Source organism: Pseudophryne corroboree, chromosome 6 (genome assembly GCF_028390025.1).
Source record: "Pseudophryne corroboree isolate aPseCor3 chromosome 6, aPseCor3.hap2, whole genome shotgun sequence".
NCBI classification, from domain to species: domain Eukaryota; kingdom Metazoa; phylum Chordata; class Amphibia; order Anura; family Myobatrachidae; genus Pseudophryne; species Pseudophryne corroboree.
This window is the reverse complement of record NC_086449.1, coordinates 387523679-387533423: the sequence shown is the minus strand read 5'-3', so window position 1 is coordinate 387533423 and position 9745 is coordinate 387523679.

The window sequence follows — 9745 nt, the reverse complement described above, 5'->3', positions numbered from 1 at the left end:
TAAATAAATAGTTATATAGCGCTGGGGTGTGTGCTGGCAGACTCTCTCTCTCTGTCTCTCCAAAAGGCCTTGTGTGGGTCCTGTCCTCATTTAGAGCTTCCCCTGTGTGTGTGGTGTGTCGGTACGCGTGTGTCGACATGTTTGACGAAGAGGGCTATGTGGAGGCAGAGCAAGTGCAGTTGACGGTGCCGACACCTGATTGGATGGATATGTGGAAGGTGTTAAATGATAATGTAAACTCCTTACATAAAAGGTTGGATAAAGCTGATACCTCGGGCCAGTCAGGGTCTCAACCCATGCCTGATCCTACAGCGCAGAGGCCCTCAGGGTCTCAAAAGCGCCCACTATCCAAAATGGTTGACACAGATGTTGACACGGATTCTGACTCCAGTGTCGACGACGATGATGCAAAATTGCAACCAAAAATGACAAAAGCTATACGTTACATGATTATAGCGATGAAGGATGTTTTACACATATCAGAGGTAAACCCTGTCCCTGACAAGAGGGTTTATATGTATGGGGAGAAAAAGCAAGAGGTGACTTTTCCCCCTTCACATGAGTTAAATGAGTTATGTGAAAGAGCGTGGGATTCCCCAGATAAGAAAGTCCTGATTTCCAAAAGGTTACTTATGGCATACCCTTTCCCGCCAGAGGACAGGGTGCGCTGGGAATCCTCCCCTAGGGTAGATAAAGCTCTGACACGCTTATCTAAGAAGGTGGCCCTGCCGTCGCAGGATACGGCCACCCTAAAGGATCCTGCAGATAGAAAGCAGGAAAGTATCCTGAAATCTGTTTATACACATTCAGGGACTCTACTGAGGCCGGCAATTGCGTCGGCGTGGATGTGTAGTGCTGTAGCAGCGTGGACAGATAATCTGTCTGAGGAAATGGATACCTTAGGGATACCATTATGCTGACCCTGGGGCATATAAAAGACACTGTCCTATATATGAGGGATGCCCAGAGGGACATTTGCCTACTGGGCTCTAGAATTAATGCAATGTCAATTTCTGCCAGGAGGGTCCTGTGGACTCGGCAGTGGACAGGTGATGCCGACTCCAAAATACACATGGAGGTGTTGCCTTACAAGGGTGAGGAATTGTTTGGGGACGGTCTCTCGGACCTGGTTTCCACAGCTACTGCTGGGAAGTCAAACTTTTTGCCATATATTCCCTCACAACCGAAGAAAGCACCGTATTACCAAATGCAGTCCTTTCGCGCACAAAGAAGCAAGAAGGTCAGAGGTGCATCCTTTCTTGCTAGAGGCAGGGGCAGAGGAAAAAAGCTGCACCTTACAGCTAGTTCCCAGGAACAGAAGTCCTCCCCGGCTTCCACTAAATCCACCGCATGACGCTGGGGCTACACGGGGGGAGCCAGGAGCGGTGGGGGCGCGCCTCCGACATTTCAGCCACCAGTGGGTTCGCTCACAGGTGGATCCCTGGGCTATACAGATTGTGTCTCAGGGATACAAGCTGGAATTCGAGGTGATGCCCCCTCAACGTTACCTAAAATCGGCCCTGCCAGCTTCCCCCATAGAAAGGGAAGTAGTGGTAGCGGCAATTCACAAGCTATTTCTCCAGCAGGTGGTGGTAAAGGTTCCCCTTCTTCAACAGGGGAAGGGATACTATTCCACAATGTTTGTGGTACCGAAACCGGACGGTTCGGTCAGACCTATATTAAATTTAAAGTCCCTGAACATTTATCTGAAAAGATTCAAGTTCAAAATGGAATCGCTCAGAGCGGTCATTGCAAGCCTGGAAGAGGGGGATTTTATGGTGTCTCTGGACTTTAAGGATGTTTACTTGCATGTCCCCATTTATCCGCCTCATCAGGAGTACCTCAGATTTGTGGTACAGGACTGTCATTACCAATTCCAGACGTTGCCGTTTGGGCTCTCCACGGCACCGAGAATATTTACCAAGGTAATGGCAGAAATGATGGTGATCCTGAGAAAGCAAGGAGTCACAGTTATCCCATACTTGGACGATCTCCTCATAAAGGCGAGGTCGAGGGAGCAGTTGCAGATCAGCGTAGCGCACTCACAGGAAGTGTTGCAACAGCATGGCTGGATTCTGAATATCCCAAAGTCGCAGCTGATTCCTACGACGCGTCTGCCCTTTCTTGGCATGATTCTGGACACAGACCAGAAGAAGGTGTTTCTCCTGACCTCTTAAAACCGAAACAGGTGTCGGTGCATCACTGCACGCGAGTCCTGGGAAATATGGTGGCATCGTACGAAGCCATTCCCTTCGGCAGGTTCCATGCGAGGATCTTTCAATGGGATCTGTTGGACAAATGGTCCGGATCGCATCTTCAGATGCATCGGCTGATCACCCTGTCCCCCAGGGCCAGGGTGTCTCTTCTGTGGTGGCTACAGAGTGCTCACCTTCTCGAGGGCTGCAGATTCGGCATACAGGACTGAGTGGGGACTTCATCACGAAGTCTTCATTCAGATTACAAATCGATGGGAACTCCCACAGGTAGACATGATGGCGTCCCTTCTCAACAAAAAGCTGCAACGGTATTGCGCCAGGTCAAGAGACCCTCAGGCGATAGCTGTGGACGCCCTGGTAACACCGTGGGTGTTCCAGTCGGTCTATTTGTTCCCTCCTCTTCCTCTCATACCCAAGGTACTGAGAATCGTAAGAAGAAGAGGAGTGAGAACAATACTCATTGTTCCGGATTGGCCAAGAAGACCTTGGTACCCGGAATTGCAAGAAATGCTCACAGAGGACCCATGGCCTCTGCCTCTCAGACAGGACCTGTTGCAACAGGGGCCCTGCCTGTTCCAAGACTTACCGCGGCTGCGTTTGACGGCATGGCGGTTGAACGCCGGATCCTAGCGGAAAAAGGCATTCCGGAGGAAGTTATTCCTACGCTGATAAAGGCTAGGAAGGACGTGACAGCAAAGCATTATCACCGCATATGGCGAAAATATGTTGCTTGGTGTGAGGCCAGGAAGGCCCCTACAGAGGAATTCCAACTGGGCAGATTTCTGCACTTTCTACAGTCTGGAGTGACTATGGGCTTGAAGTTGGGATCCATAAAGGTCCAGATTTCGGCCCTATCCATTTTCTTTCAAAAGGAACTGGCGTCTCTTCCTGAAGTTCAGACGTTTGTTTAGGGAGGGCTGCATATTAAGCTCCCTTTTGTGCCACCAGTGGCACCTTGGGATCTCAACGTGGTGTTGGGTTTCCTAAAATCCCACGGGTTTGAACCACTTAAGACCGTGGAGCTAAAGTATCTCACGTGGAAGGTGGTCATGCTATTGGCATTAGCTTCGGCTAGGCGTGTGTTAGAATTGGCGGCTTTGTCATGTAAAAGCCCCTATCTGGTTTTTCATATGGACAGGGCAGAATTGCGGACTCGTCCCCAATTTCTGCCAAAGGTGGTGTCATCTTTTCATTTGAACCAACCTATTGTAGTGCCTGCGGCTACTCATGACTTGGAGGATTCCAGGTTACTAGATGTAGTCAGGGCTTTGAAGATTTATGTAGCCCGAACGGCTGGAGTCAGGAAAACTGACTCGCTGTTTATCCTATATGCCCCCAACAAGTTGGGTGCTCCTGCTTCAAAGCAAACCGTTGCCCGCTGGATCTGTAACACGATTCAGCAGGCTCATTCTGCGGCTGGATTGCCGCATCCAAAATCAGTGAAAGCCCATTCCACAAGGAAGGTGGGCTCTTCTTGGGCGGCTGCCCGAGGGGTCTCGGCATTACAGCTTTGCCGAGCTGCTACTTGGTCGGGTTCAAACACATTTGCAAAATTCTTAAAGTTTGATACCCTGGCTGAGGAGGACCTTGAGTTTGCCCATTCGGTGCTGCAGAGTCATCCGCACTCTCCTGCCCGTTTGGGAGCTTTGGTATAATCCCCATGGTCCTTACGGAGTCCCCAGCATCCACTAGGACGTCAGAGAAAATAAAATTTTACTCACCGGTAAATCTATTTCTCGTAGTCCGTAGTGGATGCTGGGCGCCCGTCCCAAGTGCGGACTTTCTGCAATACGTGTACATAGTTATTGCTTAATAATGGGTTATGTTATGTTGGCATCCATTGTTGATGCCCTGTTGTTGTTCATACTGTTGACTGGATAAGTGTATCACAAGTTATACGGTGTGGCTGGTATGAGTCTTACCCGAGATTCCAAAATCCTTTCCTTATAATGTCTGCTCTTCCGGGCACAGTTTCCTTAACTGAGGTCTGGAGGAGGGGCATAGAGGGAGGAGCCAGTGCACACCAGATAGTACTAAATCTTTCTTTAGAGTGCCCAGTCTCCTGCGGAGCCCGCTATTCCCCCATGGTCCTTACGGTGTCCCCAGCATCCACTACGGACTACGAGAAATAGATTTACCGGCGAGTAAAATCTTTTATTATTTTCAATTCAGGTCAGATCCATTCTGACATGAATTTGTCGGAATGGATCCGACAGGACCTATTCACTGACCATCTCAAACCGACTTTAAAAAAAGTCAGATTGAGATGAAGGTGCTGAGAGGGGGAAAGCAGCGGCTACAGCAGCATAGACGGAGGATGGGGCACCGCCGCCAGACCTCACAGCAGCATCCACCGGCTCCAGCAAGCAGGACTTCGCTTGTTGGAGCCGGGAGGACGCTGCCGTGAGCGGCGGTGGTGACCCATCTTCCGGCTATGCTGCTGTAGCCGCTGCTCTCCCCCGTCTCCCCGCTGCTCTCAGCACCCTTATCTCCATCTGACTTTTTTTAAAGTCGGATTGAGATGGTCGGAAATGGGGCCAAAACCTGTCTGATTTGGCCCTGTTTCCGACAGAAGCACCGGATCGGCAGCTATTCCGTTGATCCAGGTGCTTCCAACAAGTCGAATTCCCTGACTTGTCGGGTAAAAAAAGCCGGGGATTGAATACGTCAGAACCCTTCCCGACCTGAAAAAGTCAAACTGCCGTCTTTCCCACGACTGCAGTTTCGACTTCAATTGAATATACCCCATAGGCATCAAATAGGTTGTTTAGAGCTGTATCCTATTTTTTTTGTGATCTGTTCTTTATCTCTTACCTATTGTACATCATCTTACATCTCACCTACATCTTATATTGTTAACTGTTTATATTGCATTATACATTATTATTCTTAACACAAAGGTCACAATATAAGCGTTACACTGTTTAGGCTCATAGGTTGTTAATCCATGGACTGGGGCCAAAACATGTCCAATAAGTGTTTAATTTGAACAAAGTAAGTATGTGGCATTAAAGGACACCTTTCACATTTGAACTGAAGGGACACATGCACAGTCTACATGTTAAAATGGCTCAGATTAGAAAGAATATTGTGTGACTCAGATTCTACTTTGATTGCAATTGTGATATATTGGTAAAGTAAGGTAAAAATCCTACAGAAACCGGTTTCACATGATTTTGAATATCTGCAATTTTAAGAAAAGGCCAACTCAGCACTTGCAAAATAATGCTGCAGATTGCAGTCCTTATTCTCAGGACTGTTTTCTAGGCAAGCTTACCAAGCTACAAAAAGCTTAGCCCAGTAATTGACTGCATATGCACAGTACCGGAGCTGGCGGTAAAGTTATTTGCTATCACTTTACTGCAAACCTTTGCAGCTTGACAGGTTCCTTTTTTTTTTTCTCAATACCCCAAGAAAATTATTTATTACCACCTTATGAGAGGATTAATAGTTGTTTTTTTTGTTTGTTCAACTTGTTTGGAAATTGTCTTTTCAAAAAAAAGGCAGAATAATCAGATTAAAGATTGTGAGCGGGAGTCTCACTGAGGAAGACTATGTAATAGCATGTCATCTTAATAATTTTTTCTCTAGCATCCATAAGGGATATTGGGGACAGATTAGTACGTTGGGGTATAGACGCGTCCAAAGGAGCCAGTGCACTTTAAATTTCTTCAACTGGGTGTGCTGGCTCCTCCCCTCTGTACCTCCTACTACAGCTCAGTTTAGAAAAAAGTGCCCTCAGGAGAGGATGCACACTTTGCATGCTCCAGAATTTTTCTTCAATTTCTTTTTTTAAAGTTTTTTTATTTCTTTCGGTGTCTGTCTGGGCAACAGCATGCCTGCACCGTGGGAGTTGGGGGAACGGTCACCGGCCTCTTGAGGTGCAGAGCCGCTTCCCCACTGCAGGACCACCATCCTGAGGGTCTGTTTGTTCAATGGGGCATGGCGCCTTGGCTGCCGCAGCATGCTGCACACCCCTAACGCTGTCTGAAGGTGATCATTGGTGGAGAGTACCAATCGGGGGCCCCGCTTGGGGGGTCCCCTGGTTTTACTGTATGGCTGAAAGCGCCGGTGTGGCGTACAGGTCCCTCCTGGGGGGGACCCGCTGTAGCCCCTGCGTGATGCTGGCTAAATATAGTAAACCAAGCATTTATGTGAGGTGGTACATATTGGGAGACATGGCCAGTATAAATATACAGAAGTAGCTCCGGCGCCATGGTGGGGGACGGAGCTACACAAGAGCGGGCTCAGTGGCATTTTGGCGCCTTCCTCTTCATAGCAACAGCAGCCTCCACAGCTCCTCCAAACAGTCCCTGGATCACTGGTACCAGGTGTTGAGGGGGAGAGTCGCTATACTAGTGCGCAATAATATCCCTCTGAGGGATTTTATCATATTACAGTCTCACTGTGTTTACACATAAAACGCTGATGGGGCCTCACTGGGGCTGTGCAGCGCTGGGTGCATTGGGGTCCTCTCTCCTGTGTCTCATCTCACATGCAATTAGGCAGGCTTGCAATATATCAATATCAGGCTGTGTTGTATATGTATTATACCTGTTTTTCTGATTCACAATGGTAAAACAGAAGTCATGCAGTGTACGTAATGCTAGATTCTCTCCTAGTTCATCTGGCTCAATATCATGTGAGTGGTGTAGTCAGCCATCTCAGATTGATGATTTCAATGTGTGGGAAAGTCCAGAGCCCTCCTGGTTGGGGGCTATCAAAAATATGATGTCTGATATGTCCTCTCAGCTCACTGCAAATAAGACTCCGGGACTGCAACAAGCAGTGGCAGAACTCACTGCTAACCATATCCCCCTGTCTACTACGGGTGCACATAAACGTGCTTTACCTGCACTACTCTCAGATACTGATGATATACAGGATGATGTGGACCCCATAAGTGGGGATCCCACCCCCACCCAGGGTATTGAGTCCCTCATATTGGCTATTAGGGATGTGTTAAAGCTCCCCCTGGAGGATGCTGCTACTCAAGAGTCATTTTTCCTCCCACAAGACAAACTGACAGTCACATTTCCTGATTCCAAGGAATTGGATGACTTATTTAAAATAGTCTGGAAGACTCCAGATAAGAAATATCAGGTGTCAAAATGGTTTTTGCATAAATTCCCCCTTGCCCCTGAAGGCAGGAAATTCAGGGAGGAGTCTCCAGCAGTAGACGTCTAAGTCTCTCGCCTTTCTAAAAAGGCAGTACTCCCTGCTCCGGGCTCCTTTATGGTAAAGGACCCGGCAGATAGGAAACTTGAGACCACTCTGAAATCTATTTACATTGCTGCAGGTGTTGCTCAAAGGCCGGTCATTGCAGGTTGCTGGATGACACATGCAATTCATTCCTGGACTAAGCAAATTAAGGAAGGTTTTTCGGGTGTTATGACCTTAGTTAATACTATTACTTTCCTGAATCACATTCAGGACACGGCAAGAGTCCTCTGTGACTCCCTTAAAGAGATTGGCAATATTAATGCTAGGACCACGGGTATGGCTGTGTCTGCACGCAGAGCCATATGGTTGCGTCAGTGGATTGCTGATGCTGACTCCAAACGTAATGTGGAATCTCTTCCCTTCACAGGTGAATGGCTCTTTGGAGGTGAATTGGACACACAGGGGTAAATTTACTAACATTCGTAATTTTCGGAAAAAGGTCAAAGTTCAATCACGAATGACATCGAAAGTGTAAAACTGCAACTTTTTGAATTTATTACGACTAATTTACTAAGCTGTCGTATTCGGGTTTTTCTTTTCTTCCGATGTCGATGTCATTCGTGTTTTTTTTTTGTTTTTTACGGCAGTGATTAGCAAAACACTGCCGACTTTTTTACAATTAATCTCGGCCGGATCTGTGTGATCCGTGCTGGGGTTCTTTTTTTTTTTTTTTTTTAATTAAACACTGTAAAATCTAAATAAAAAATTGCGTGGGGTCCCCCCTCCTAAGCATAACCAGCCTCGGGCTCTTTGAGCCGATCCTGGTTGCAAAAATATTGGGGGAAAAATGACAGAGGTTCCCCCATATTTAAGCAACCAGCATCGGGCTCTGCGCCTGGTCCTGGTTCCAAAAATACGGGGGACAAAAAGAGTAGGGGTCCCCCGTATTTTTAAAACCAGCACCGGGCTCCACTAGCTGGACAGATAATGCCACAGCCGGGGGTCACTTTTATATAGTGCCCTGCGGCCGTGGCATCAAAAATCCAACTAGTCACCCCCTGGCCGGGGTACCCTGGGGGAGTGGGGACCCCTTCAATCAAGGGGTCCCCCCCCCAGCCACCCAAGGGCCAGGGGTGAAGCCCGAGGCTGTCCCCCCCCATCCAATGGGCTGCGGATGGGGGGGCTGATAGCCTTTGTTGTAAAAGAAAAGATATTGTTTTTAGTAGCAGTACTACAAGTCCCAGCAAGCCTCCCCCGCATGCTGGTACTTGGAGAACCACAAGTACCAGCATGCGGCGGAAAAACGGGCCCGCTGGTACCTGTAGTACTACGACTAAAAAAATACCCAAAAAAACACAAGACACACACACCGTGAAAGTATAATTTTATTACATACATACACACATACATACATACTTACCTTATGTTCCCACGCAGGTCGGTCCTCTTCTCCAGTAGAATCCAAGGGGTACCTGTTGAAGAAATTATACTCACGAGATCCAGGGGTCCAGGGTCCTCGGGGAATCCAGGTGTAATCCACGTACTTGAAAAAAATAACAAAACGGACACCCGAGCCACGCACTAAAAGGGGACCCATGTTTGCACATGGATCCCCTTTTCCCGACTGCCAGAAACCCACTCTGACTGATGTCTAAGTGGGTTTCTTCAGCCAATCAGGGAGTGCCACGTTGTAGCACTCTCCTGATCGGCTGTGTGCTCCTGTCCTAACTGACAGGCAGCACACGGCAGTGTTACAATGTAGCGCCTATGCGCTACATTGTAACCAATGCTGGGAACTTTCTGCCCTGCGGTTGACCTAAAGTGACGTCACCGCTGAGCAGAAAGTTCCCAGCATTGGTTACAATGTAGCGCATAGGCGCTACATTGTAACACTGCCGTGTGCTGCCTGTCAGTTAGGACAGGAGCACACAGCCGATCAGGAGAGTGCTACAACGTGGCACTCCCTGATTGGCTGAAGAAACCCACTTAGACATCAGTCAGAGTGGGTTTCTGGCAGTCGGGAAAAGGGGATCCATGTGCAAACATGGGTCCCCTTTTAGTGCGTGGCTCGGGTGTCCGTTTTGTTATTTTTTTCAAGTACGTGGATTACACCTGGATTCCCCGAGGACCCTGGACCCCTGGATCTCGTGAGTATAATTTCTTCAACAGGTACCCCTTGGATTCTACTGGAGAAGAGGACCGACCTGCGTGGGAACATAAGTTAAGTATGTATGTATGTGTGTATGTATGTAATAAAATTATACTTTCACGGTGTGTGTGTCTTGTGTTTTTTTGGGTATTTTTTTAGTCGTAGTACTACAGGTACCAGCGGGCCCGTTTTTCCGCCGCATGCTGGTACTTGTGGT